The sequence below is a fragment of the Sceloporus undulatus genome, chromosome 2, assembly GCF_019175285.1.
Source record: "Sceloporus undulatus isolate JIND9_A2432 ecotype Alabama chromosome 2, SceUnd_v1.1, whole genome shotgun sequence".
Taxonomy (NCBI): Eukaryota; Metazoa; Chordata; class Lepidosauria; order Squamata; family Phrynosomatidae; genus Sceloporus; species Sceloporus undulatus.
The window spans coordinates 103,589,422-103,601,869 of record NC_056523.1 but is presented as its reverse complement, the minus strand read 5'-3'; the positions used below and the strand labels follow the sequence as shown (position 1 = coordinate 103,601,869).

The 12,448-nt window shown below is 40.0% G+C and overlaps 1 protein-coding gene across 1 annotated transcript in view; it reads right to left on the bottom strand.

The window, feature by feature from the left end:
• Nucleotides 1-6,904: 6,904 nt before the first annotated feature.
• NDFIP1 (Nedd4 family interacting protein 1) overlaps nucleotides 6,905-12,448 on the bottom strand; it is a 43,471-nt gene continuing 37,927 nt past the window's right edge. The window contains exon 8 of the mRNA XM_042450344.1: nucleotides 6,905-7,813. The gene's annotated coding sequence lies outside the window, so the exon portion shown is untranslated. The remainder of the gene's footprint in view (nucleotides 7,814-12,448) is intronic.

Here is a 12,448-nt window from a genome sequence, read left to right as displayed (position 1 = left end):
AAGTAAACAACAGTACCTGTCCCTTTTCAAATAAAGAACAAATAACTTGATGGTTTTAAAAGCCACTTTCAAAAAGGCATATATAAACATAGTAACTAAAACATATAGTGCATTTTCTTTATACTCTGCAATTCATGCATTACATGCACTCATTAGGGATAAGAAATCTATGTATCTGAGCTGTACCATTTCAGAATGGAGACAAGGGATTCTCATGTTGAATGTATCACCACAAGTAGAGCTTATCATAACTACTGGAACACTATCCACCACCTTGGTTACTTTCTCAGTATTCACTAGCCCTTATTTACTTTTTGCCAGGTGCCTTCAAGTTGACTCTGACTTAGGGTGACCCTGTCTTATGGTTTTGTTGGCAAGATTTATAAGAGGAGGTTTGCCATTGTTTTGCTCTGAGATTGAGAAAGTGTAACTCGTTCAAAGTTGCCCAGCAGGATCTCCATGGCTGAATGAGAATTCAAACCCAGTCTCCCAGATTCCTAGTCGAGCCCTCAAACCAATACACCATGCTGGTTCATTTCATACCACACCACATAAAAGGACATGTACAAGTAATGTCAATCCATACCTTTCATTGGATTTCTGTCAGATAAGTATACAGTAGCCCCTCTGTTTTTGTGGTGGATCCATTCTGGACCCCCCCCCCCCACAAAAATGGAAAATTGCTGATATTCAAGCCCCAGTGGGTTGAATGGTGGTGCGCTCCTGTGGGCACCTGCGGATGCACGCCACAGGCGAGCCTCCCATTTTATCTCTCCTCCATTTGCCACCTGCAAATGGGTGAGGGACACAGATTCAAAGTCTGTGAAAATAGAGGGACGACTGTATATAATAATAATAATAATAATAATAATAATAATAATAATAATTTGTTTTATTTATATACTGCTATTCCAAAGATCATAGCGGTGAACAGCAAGTAAGCTAATTTGCCCCCAACAGTCTGGGTACTCATTTTAGCAACCTCGGAAGGATGCAAGCCTGAGTCGAGCTTGGGCCCTTTTGCTGGTCTTGAACTCGCAACCTTGTGGTTTCGAGTGAATGGCTGCAGTACAGGCATTTACCCACTGCGCCACCAGGGCTCCATTCTATTTATGTCATGGTCATTATACCCTTAGGTATATCCACTTAGGGGCATTGATATGTCCCTGTGGCCCAAGCTAGATGAACAACCCATCTGGAAAAAGATATTTTCCAGATACCTAAACCCACTGATTTCATAGTTCTTCCTATTATTAAGTTTATCACTCTCTTGATTTCCCCTTTCCCTCTGGAAAAATAAAACAGGTAGTTCACTTCTTTTTAAAAATGCAAAGGTGGCCTCTTAAGTTAGGGTGGGCAACCTATCAACCTAGGGCAATGTGGCCTGTGGCCTGTGGCCATTTCAAAAGCCTTTTGCAATAGTCTGTTCAGACCTTTGGCAAAAGTGATCTCTCTCCCTTCCATGGGATTCTGCTACACAAGAAAAAAGGGAGAAAAGTGAGGTGTTGGGGGGTGTCTCTAGCTGGCTTCAGCTGCAGCCACCAATGGCTTCAGTCCTGCCATCACTGGCACCACTTTTTGATGTTTTGATCTCAAATGAATATTGGAATTGCATTTATTTGTTGTGTATCACCCTTGGAGTCCTTGTGGGATGGGAGGTGATATATAAATAAAAATAAATAAAAATAAAAACACTTATGTAAATGTAAATTCATGCTTCTTAGTCATGCTCAAAATGGAGGATATTTTGGAATTCCTCCTAGACAGAAGGCTGGAATGGAGGGCATATGCTGGAAAAGGAGGATGTCTGGTCACCCTGATGGGTAGACAAATAGAAAACTAGACCTCCATTCATTTTGGAGCAACTTCTATTCAGAACATCTCAATTATTCGCTTAAATGAGACACATGATTTATTTGGTTTATTAAAAGCCTGGAGCAAAATATTCTTTTTACGATAGTAAGGAAATTGAAGCCAAGAATTTCCAAGCTGTACGTCTGAAAAAAATGTATTGTTAAAATATTTCTGAAGGATTAACTGTTGCTTCTCAGTCTATAAAAATGCCTGTAAAATCTTGCTTTGCTCTCTGCAAAGGGCTAAAGAGAATCTGGAAAGGGTGGCAGCTTAGTCATCCTTCCTTTTCTGTTGACCCCCAGTCCATCCCACCCCAAATCTCAGAGCCAAATTGTTCTTGGGTCCTGAATGGACATAGTAAACTTTGGGTTGAGGAAAGACACTAGGCTCTACTATGAAAGGCTGAATAGTCAACTTAAAATCCCAGCTCTTCAAAAGCCCAGCTCTCTCTATTCAACTGTAGGCACTGTCTTTTAAAAAAAAAAAAACAAATTACAGTTATACAGTATTAAACATGAACCTGAGTACAGCTATTTTAAATATAAATCAATGACAATTCTAAAATACATGCTTTTTTTTCTTGGAGCAACTTCCAGTTCTTGCCAGGTGGGAATATAAGATGCATGGGGGAATCTTTGAAATTGTATTAAACATTGATCAGAATACAACATCTCTGCTGTACATCCGCTTGCACTGGGTAAGAGGAAAGCCATTAAAAGCTTCAAGATAAAGAACCAGACCATTTCCTGAGTGTTACATGCTTAAAAGCCAAACTATTCCAATTCTAAATGTCCAGATGCAACTCCCAAAGATGTCAATGGGAAAACAGCAAAGAATCCTGTTGAACTTAAGACTAATATGTTTATTATGGTGCAATTGTCCATGGAACTACAGCTCATTTTACCAAATACTGTCCATAGTTTTGCAATATGGGTTTTGTAAGACGTCACTGGATTCTTGGTTGTTTCTGCTGCAAATGACTATTACAACTTTGTTGTTGTCACTGTGTGCCTTCAAGTCATTTCTGATTTATGGCAACAGAACTTATTATGGTTCTCTTGGCAAGATTTTCCGAAGAGGGTTTACCTTTGCCATCTTCTGAGGCTGAGAGAATATGACTTATTCAAGATCACCCAGTGGGTTTGTATGGCTTAGTGGGGGTTTGAACCCTGGTCTCCAGAGTTGTAGACCAACACTCAAACTACTACACCATGCTGCTGTCCCTGGAAATTATTTAAATGGGATTTATTTCCTAGTAGTTATGATTGGATAACCAAGTTGACCATTAAAAACTTGACCACTCTGGTTGTTCTAAAAGAAGAAATCTTGTAATATCTATCTTTTTCTTGAGCATGAAAAAAAAAATCTTCAGGCATTGCTGGTCAGGGAAAGAACAGCTGTATTCTGAATGGCAGAGCGGAAACTGTAAGATTCACATCTGTTTGCAAATGAAAAGACTCTTTCCAAAGTTCCCCACAAAGACAGTCAAATATCACCATTACCAACTATGCTTCTTTTAAAGCATCTCAGGAAATAAGCTGAGCAAGAGGGGATCTGACACCTCTGGGGGGGGGGGAGGAAACCTGCAACTCTAACAAAGGGTAACAACTGTTAATCCCTCTCAGTGCTTCTTTACAAGAAACAGGAGGATGTTTGGAGAATTATTTCTCTTGCCTTTTGCACACAGTTGCACATCTTGGAGGATCACATTAACAGAAAGAAAGGAAGAAAGAGAGAAAAATGAATCCATATAATGGAACTGAAATAATTTTGCTGCAACATTTTCACAGGCGCAGCATTTTCCCTGCGTGCTATTGTGGGAAACAAGGCAGCCTGATCTAAATAGGACACTGTGTGGTACCAGATTAATTTTAAAATTCTCTTTAAAGCTTAAACCCAATTGTTTTTGTTCCAGTAACTGACAAGAGAAAACTAAAATGTATAAAGCACTGCGATCAGTGGGAAACTGCAATACTTGCTAATTAGCTTACTTGCTGTTCACCGCTATGATCTTTGGAATAGCGGTATATAAATAAAACCAATTATTATTATTATTATTATAATACTGAGCAAAAAAATTGCTATTCTGCTTAAAATAAAACTTTCATCATCAGTTCTCCTATGTGACTATTGTATCACTGGGAAGGAAATATGAAATATATCAGTGTGTTACAAACTTGTATCAGAGAATAATGGAGATAGATTTTGCCACTACCAGAAATATTTGAAGTCAGTTACTGTAACATTTTGACTTCACAGTTACTGTAACATTTGAGTAGCATTCTGGATAAATTTGAATGCATGAAAACATTCAACCTGGTAAAATCAATGAATATCCTTGCTAGATTCTAAATATGTTGTCTTAATGACTTGACCTGTGCAATGTATAATCTGTGCCCATGTGAGGGAGAACTTTGCATATGGCATAAGAAATTCTATTTCTCTCCCCTTCTCATTTGTGTGCACCAGCTGTGAGGGAGGCACTGTATCTCATACTTCCACAACATCCGGGTCTGGTGCCCATATGTGCGGACATCATGGACAGAATCACCAACAAAGTGTTGGAGTGAGGAGTGCACCTGGGCTCACACTTCTGAACACCCAGCTATACTTCCTCTGTGGCTCTCCATTCCATAGGGATAGCGAGGTCTGTCCTCATGTTTTTTGTGATTTCCTCCCTAAAGATCGGTTTGTACTTTGAAAAGCTTCAGCTCCTCTCAGGCTTATTGATATGTCCTCCATAAGCACAGATGGGACTGTTTTGCCCCCAAACCATTTTGGGCTTAAAACCCAAGAGGGAACCAGAGGGAACTCTGGAAAATTCATTTCTCCAGTCCACCCACCAGGACACAAGGACATGTTTTTTTTTAATTCAAAAATTTGGGGAACAGTACAGCTGGGCTTTAGCCCACACTTCTCCAGCTCCTATCTAAACAATGGAGGCTGGAACCCTCTTCCAGTTTGCCACTGGAAATACTTTGGCAGGTGTTGTACAAGAAGGCAACCAGAAATCCGTCTCCCAAGTTGCACAGCTGTATCCTAACAGCACCAACATAGCTCAACCACCGCTCCCATCCAAAGAGCAACTCCCATCCAACGGAGCCCTGTTGCACCATCGCCCACCCTCTTGGACCTCTGGTACTGGTGGCAAGATGGATTAGAAGGATCAAGGTAAGCATATGATATACTTTAAAGACCCCCACATAAGCAGCAGTGGAATCAGTGGAGAGTTGTGGGAATTGGCACTTTGCTCCACTCTCTTCCTTGCCTGTGAGAACAGGAATGGCACACTGCCACCAACATTATATTAATAGGGCTTGGCAATTCATTTTGTTTCCCAATTTGATTTAGCAACACTTGCTTGGCTCTAGTCAAGAAGCAGCATGTGTCCTCTCTGGCAACATTTCCTGAGGAAGGGACCAATATTCTCAAATGGCAAGATCCCCAAAGCAACTCCGCAGGTAGTCAAAGACATGGCTTAAATCCAACATTGCACTGGTATAATTATTTTCCTCTTCCTACCTCTCTGTACCTCTACGCTGCCTGAAAACATAGGCCCCATTCCCACTCGCCCATTTGCCCTGAGTAGAACTGTGCAGATCCGGGTTCCTCCCTCTTGAATCTCTCCGGAAACAAGTTCGTACTACCCTTCAGCTCAATCAGGGTAGTTTACCCCTCCAAAGTTCACATTTGCGGTACTGGTTTAAAATGAAGCCTTCTTTGCTGACAATCAAATTTACTTCCGCTTTCGTCAAAGGTGACGTTTTCTACAGCCATTGGCCAATGGAACGGGTGCTTTCCCCCCTCCTTTCTTAAAAAAACTGGTGGCAGTGTGCACATATTCTGTCAACCTGTCAAATTTAAAAACCTCCAGGTGTGTGTGTGTGTGTGTGTGTTGCGTGTATTTGGGTCATTACAGATGATGGCAACCCTAAAACAATCCCATCCTTGGGTTTTCTTGGCAACTGCCTTTCTCCTGAGGCTGAGAGAGTGTGACTCCCCCAAAGTGATGGGTTTCCACATGCCAGCCTCTAGCCTCCCCTTCGCTTCCAGCCCAATGCTACCTCCGAAGCCCTTGCCCATGCATTCTCTTCTCGTCACAGTAATAATAATAATTCCCATCCTCTTGCTTTGCCACCCAGAATGCCTCATATAAACATACAATAACAACAATAATAATAATTCCTCACCTTGGAATGCCATCTCTGCATCCCTTGCTTTCCTTCAAATTGCCACTCCAGAATATACATGTAGCAAAAGCATTCTGTATCAATTTGCCAAATTGAAAGAGAAACATTTATAACATTTGCATTGTAGCATTCGCATATAAAAAACTTGCAATGCCGTGCCGGGAGCGAGCAAATGAAAGGGAAATGTAGCACAAGCACACACATTCTATCTATATGTATCTGTAGAAATATTCGCATAGTCTGTCAAAAATAAAAAATTACCAAAGAGAGAGACAGAGAGAGAGAGAGAGAGCTGCCTGCAAGAGGGAAGGCATGTCCTGTTCTCTGCCCTCCTCTGACCTAATCCCTCCCCTGAACTTGACCCTTCCTCCTCCGCCTCCTTTGCCCTGATGAAGGGGAGACACGTTCTGCCCTTTGCCCTCCCTCTGACTTAATCCCTCCCCTGAACTTGACCCGATCATGACTGGGGCGAAGTTCATATTTGCCTGGACCTGTTTTTTTCAAAAGATACAGCTTAAACCCTGCTTTCAAAAGATCCATGCCAAGGGGCATTTGCCCCTGAACAGGTGTGAAAGCCTCGATTTCGATTGTGGAAGAATCGGGGCCAATATGAACTTCCCGTGGTTAATCCGGTTCCTGAACCGGGGTAAAAGGTGGTCTGAATGGTCCCTCAGTCCTTCAGAACTTATTATGATTTTGAACAGTACTGAATACTGTTCCATATTGCAAAAGCGTTTAGGATAACACAATGTTGAAAAATCAGATAGTTGTTGTTGCTGCATGCCTTTAAGTCATTTCCAACTTATGACAACACAGAAGGAGCAAAGTAAACACCAATGTAAAGAAAAAGAAAGCCCTACTAATATAAGTGACATTTATTAACATTCTGCTATATTTACATTTTGAACATAATAAATTTCTGAATTACTGCCTTGCAGAAATCAAAAGTGTATGTTATTCTATATTTAAATGCATCAGAAACTAGAAATGAAAGTACAAGCATGTTAGAGACAACCTTAAGAGTACTAAAGTCAACAAAAAATAAAGATCTGCTTTTACATATACCCTGCATCATCAAATTATTTCAGTTTGATGTCACCAACATACATTGTGAGAGTCCCTATCCAAAATGTGTGCAGTACAAGTGTAAGAAATACTGAATACATATTACTAGAAATTAACACTTGTATACCACCTTCTTAAGAATATCCTCTTAAAACATCCACATTATGCATGTATGTTTTAATTCCAGGTTGTTTTTCATTTTATTTTAACAACAGATACATATGTGCAGAAACACAGTCAAAACAAGTATCTAAAGTTCCAAGAACAACCCTTCACAATGGCCAGCATTATTACATATCTTACACTAAGAAAACATATTCCAAGTTCATTTTTAGGAAGGAGAACAAAAAGCAAGACTGACCCCTTCTGGCTACAGGGCAATAGCTCATGCTATTTAAAGGACTACAAATACTATATAAGGCATTATTAGTAACATCACAGACTTGATTGCAAGAGCCATTTCAAACGTTAGCCACTAATGATTCAATGATAATAGGAGTTTTGCATTAAACTATTAAAATTTTACATCTAGAAACAAATAGAAATAAATGCTTCCTTTTCTTTTTCAACAGTACTTTATTGATTTTAAAGCAGGTGATTTTTTTTCTTGTTGTGTTCCGTCTTGATTCACATCCTGCTGATTGATGTTCACTTACTAGTTGAGGGAGAATTCATTAATGCAGGAAAATGTTGCCAGAAAGCATCTGTTTGAAAAGAGCATAAGTAAATATTATTTAAGCTACTTCAAACAGAACTTCAGAATTATTAGAAAATATTCGCAAACAGCAGAGACGGCACAACTACGCACTAGTTTTTGTAATAATAATAATAATAATACTCCGTTTGTTTATAGACCACTATTCTGCGATGATCATAGCGGTGTACAGTAAAAATTGTAATACAATACAAAATACAAGGTGACGTTAAAGGAGGGAGGAAGTCTCGTCCTTCAGGCAGTCCTGATGTGCTGGGTCTGCCTGATCGCTCCCTCGAGGGCCAAGATGCAGTTGAGGAGGGAGGGGCCTCTTCCTTCAGACAGTCCCTGATGTTGCTGGGTCTGCCTGATCGCTCCCTCTGAGGCCAAGATGACAGTTGAGGAGGAGGGGCCTCTTCCTTCAGCAGTCCCTGATGTTGCTGGGTCTGCCTGATCGCTCCCTCTGAGGCCAAGAATAGTTGAGGAGGGAGGGGCCTCTTCCTTCAGGCAGTCCCTGATGTTGCTGGGTCTGCTGATCGCTCCCCTCTGAGGCCAAGATGACAGTTGAGGAGGGAGGGGCCTCTCCTTCAGACAGTCCCTGATGTTGCGTGTCTGCCTGATCGCTCCCTCTGAGGCCAAGAGGACGTTGAGGGGGGAGGGGCCTTCCTTCAGCCAGTCCCTGATGTTGTGGGTCTGCCTGATCGCTCCCTCTGAGGCCAAGATGACAGTTGAAAGAGGGAGGGGCCTCTTCGTTCAGGCAGTCCCTGATGTATTTCTTTTCTTGTCCACCTTTCTTTTACAACCATCTTTTATTCTGATCCTTCCTCTGCTTCAAACAACATTTGGTCACGATATTTATGTCAAGCTTATTTTTTAGTTATAAGACACAAAAGCAGGGACTCAATAAAGGCCAATTTCTCTCATTTCCAAAAAATTAAAACAGGAGAAAAAGAGGAAGTTTACTGATTACACTCTCTACATTTTAAACCTGCAAAATCACACTGCACCAGGGCTACATTAAAAGCAAAAATAGAATTGCTGCCTTGCTTTTCCATATGCCATATGCAGTAGTCATAATGGGGTTCTCACTTCTTGACAGCAGAGTAACCTCTTAGTACCTCAAAGAAGCATGACAATCAGAATTTAATGAGCAAACTTCTACTTACTGAACTTTTGGTTGTCATGCACTTTTTTCATTGTATCTTTGTTTTTATGATTTTAGTAGCCTTTGTCACAAGAAGGAAAAGACAGAAATCTTACATGGAATACTGGTACCTGAAGTTACAACAGCTCATATTATAGTGGTCATATTTACCATCCCAGCAGGTCTGAGAAAATTACAGCCTTCAAATAGTTTAAGGTTTTATTTTAACCCTGAAATTCCAGATTTCATTTTTTTTAAAAAAACAAAGCTTTCTAGACTTCATGGGGGTTTTTTGAGTTTTGAAAGCAACAACATGTGTTCATGATTTATAAATCAAGAGATACGCTACACCATTCTTATGTAAAGTCGAAGGCTTTCATGGCCGCATCCATAGCTTTTTGTAGGTTTTTCGGGCTATGTGGCCATGTTCTAGCAGAGTTTTTTTCTGACGTTTCGCCAGCATCTGTGGCTGGCATCTTCCGACAAAGGAACTCCATCCAAACAGAATAAAGTTTTGTGAAATACAGTTGGCCCTCCATATCCATAGATTTTTATCTATGAATTCAAGCTCACCGCTTGAAAATATTTAAAAAAATATATAAGTTCCAAAAAGCAAACCTTGATTTTGCAATTTCTATCCATTGTATTTAATGGGACCCGAACATCCATGGATTTGTTTTCCATGGGGTGTCCTGGAACCAAACCTAGCAGATACAAAGGGCCCCTGGTATATTGAACTGGTAGGGACAACAGAGAAACTGCTGTTGTTTTGTAAAGAACTATTTTATTGTCCAAAACTTTCTGAACCTCCCTGATCCGTGTGATTGGGTGGGCTAGAAAATAAATAAATTACTATTATATTTCATATGTATGATATCCTTCCATCAATTTAATAGAACTAGGTCTAAAAGAAGGTTTCAAGGCAAAGGTAATGCTTCCAAGCAAAGGTAACCTCATTAAGATTGCTGTTTCACTTCAGCAATTGACTAGATATTCCTTATTCTGAATTAAACACAGTTTAAGAAGTCTTCTTGTCTTTGTTGCTGGGATATGAATAGTATAGCCATCCATGAAGGTTATTTAATAAAATATTCTTTCATCAAGGAAAAAAGCTTTTATTAGTTCTCAAGTGTCTTTAAAGGTTTTTTTTTTAAAATCAAGTAATTTGATCTAGTTTTTTTCTTGTGTCTTGTTCACAAATCACAACAGTAGTACATTTGTATTTAGCAGCTTGGAATTCCAAAACTCCACTAGCCTAATGGTGTAGGGGAAATACAGGAACAGTATTTTTGTAAGGATTAATCCAAACTTGGCCACACACCAAAAAGGTCAAAGAATAATAAAGGGCTGTTAGCATACCGAATTTGCGTTCCTTTCTGGCACTATAAGAACTGATACATTTATGAGTGAGTTTTTAGGAGATTTTTGTGGTTTAGAAAGTATCTTGTGGATGACACAAGTGATCAGCTCACTTAACAAAAGGTGCACACTTTCACCTGCACTGAAGTAAAAGTATATGATTGGGAAAGAAAAAAGGTAATACACAGTCTCCCTCTCCTGGCCTCCACAAGATGTATACAACACCTGAGCTATGGACCATTTTGTCTAAGAGAACATAAGGCCGTCTTCTTCACATTTCAAGGCCATGGGCTACAGGAGAAACAGGCAATACTCAAACATTTTAATAGATTAATTAATTTTTGAGAATAATAGGAAAACAGTTGATAAAATGCAAACTCAAAACTTGTCTACATACAGCCAATGCAAGCAAGACCCAAGTAATCATTAATGCAATTATTACATAAGCATGGGTCATTTATTTTTCAAGCTGTGTGTTCCAAAACTTAGGTATTACTATTCTACAAAGGGTTCTTTTCTGCTTTTAAGTGCAGCTACATCTGTTTGGCCATTCTTCCTGTAATAAATTGGCATGTAGGAGAGTCTGGGCCTTGTACTGGACTCCTATACAAACATTGTGAAGGAGTGTTCCTCCTAAGCACGGGTGCCTAGCTCAGAGGAGCTTTTCTTAGATTTGATCTTGGGAAAAGATCATAGCTGCCTTCACTGAGCAATGACTTGGGAAAATAGAAATACATTTAGACAAGAGTAGTCTTCTGCTGGGGGCTCAAATGATTGAAAGCTCAGTGTTGCTAATTTTAAAATACACAGAAATCAGTCACACAACCGCATGCATGTTGTGTGCAGTCCTATCACTTACAATGGGATAAGAATCACAATCCCTTACCTATGGTTACCTATGGCACAGCCCAAGGGCTTATTATAGGGCAATCAAGTCAGGAGTATACTCTAGGCATGTTTGCTTTGTAGAGTTACACTGAACTTCAGATAGGCCTGCCCTGGAATAAACATGCCCAGCAATAAAATACTAGCAATGTCTTAGTTCTGTACTTTTTTTTTTTACAAGGAAACCAAGCTGTTTCTATCTGAAGACACTAAATTAGGGAAGAAAGGAAAAGGTTATTATTAGTGGTTCCGCCAAAGCCAAAAAAACCAGAAGCAGCCTAGTAGTCAACTGTGTTTTTAGCATTAGCCTGAAAAAAATCTAGCAGCAGGGAAGTACACAATTTAGTGTGAAGCTAGAATCCAGGAGGACTAGAGGAACCGCCAAACCCTAACTAAGGAAGTAAAGAACCCTAACCACAAAGCATTTTTTTATAGCTTTTTCCAGTTCAAGTATCTAAAAATGGTGGGTGCCAACTGCATTTCTTACATGGCTCATGTCATGATGGTGTTTTTGTAAAAATATTTCCCCATTGCTAAAGAAATCTTCATTCTGTGTGGGTCGACTATGTGTCTCCATACTACTGGAAGGAAAGGCAAACCTTTTTTACAGCTTGTGTGGGTTACTGGTCTGCAGAAAGGAAAAGAAGAAAAGGAAAACTATGGTTCTGTTTAAAGGATGCATGTTTTAATAACATCCACTTTAATTTTTAATTTTTCCACTATTGTCCTGATCAGATTATGTCCAGGTTTCTCCTGGGTAACAGTTTCATTAAATGTATCTAATGAGATCTCGCAAAAATATTCAAGTTTTGGGCATCCTAACAACCAGTGGAACAAACCTGACAGGTGAGCACCACAGACGTTTTTACATGGAACTGTGTAGGTTCATTTTGTTTGCACACAAAAATGAATACAAAGAAATATTAAAGGTGGCCCATATTCTACAATACCTACTTAAGTTATAAATTTGGCCTGGGTTGACCTGCCCCTCTAACCTACCTTTATGAGGCAGCAGCTGAGACATGGAGCAGGTCTGGTCAGCTGGCAGTCAGGGCAAGAAGGATGATGTTCGCTTCTGACGCTGCAGCCTTCTCTCATGGGAGGAGAGAGCAGAACTATTCTCCTGCACCTAATTGGCCAGCTAAATATATCTCCATCTCCAGTGCAGCTGCTGGCCAAAAAGTAGGTTTGGAAGGGCATTTAGATATGGGTTCACTTTGCCATCCAACCTGCGCTCCTTCACTACTTTGCTTTCTA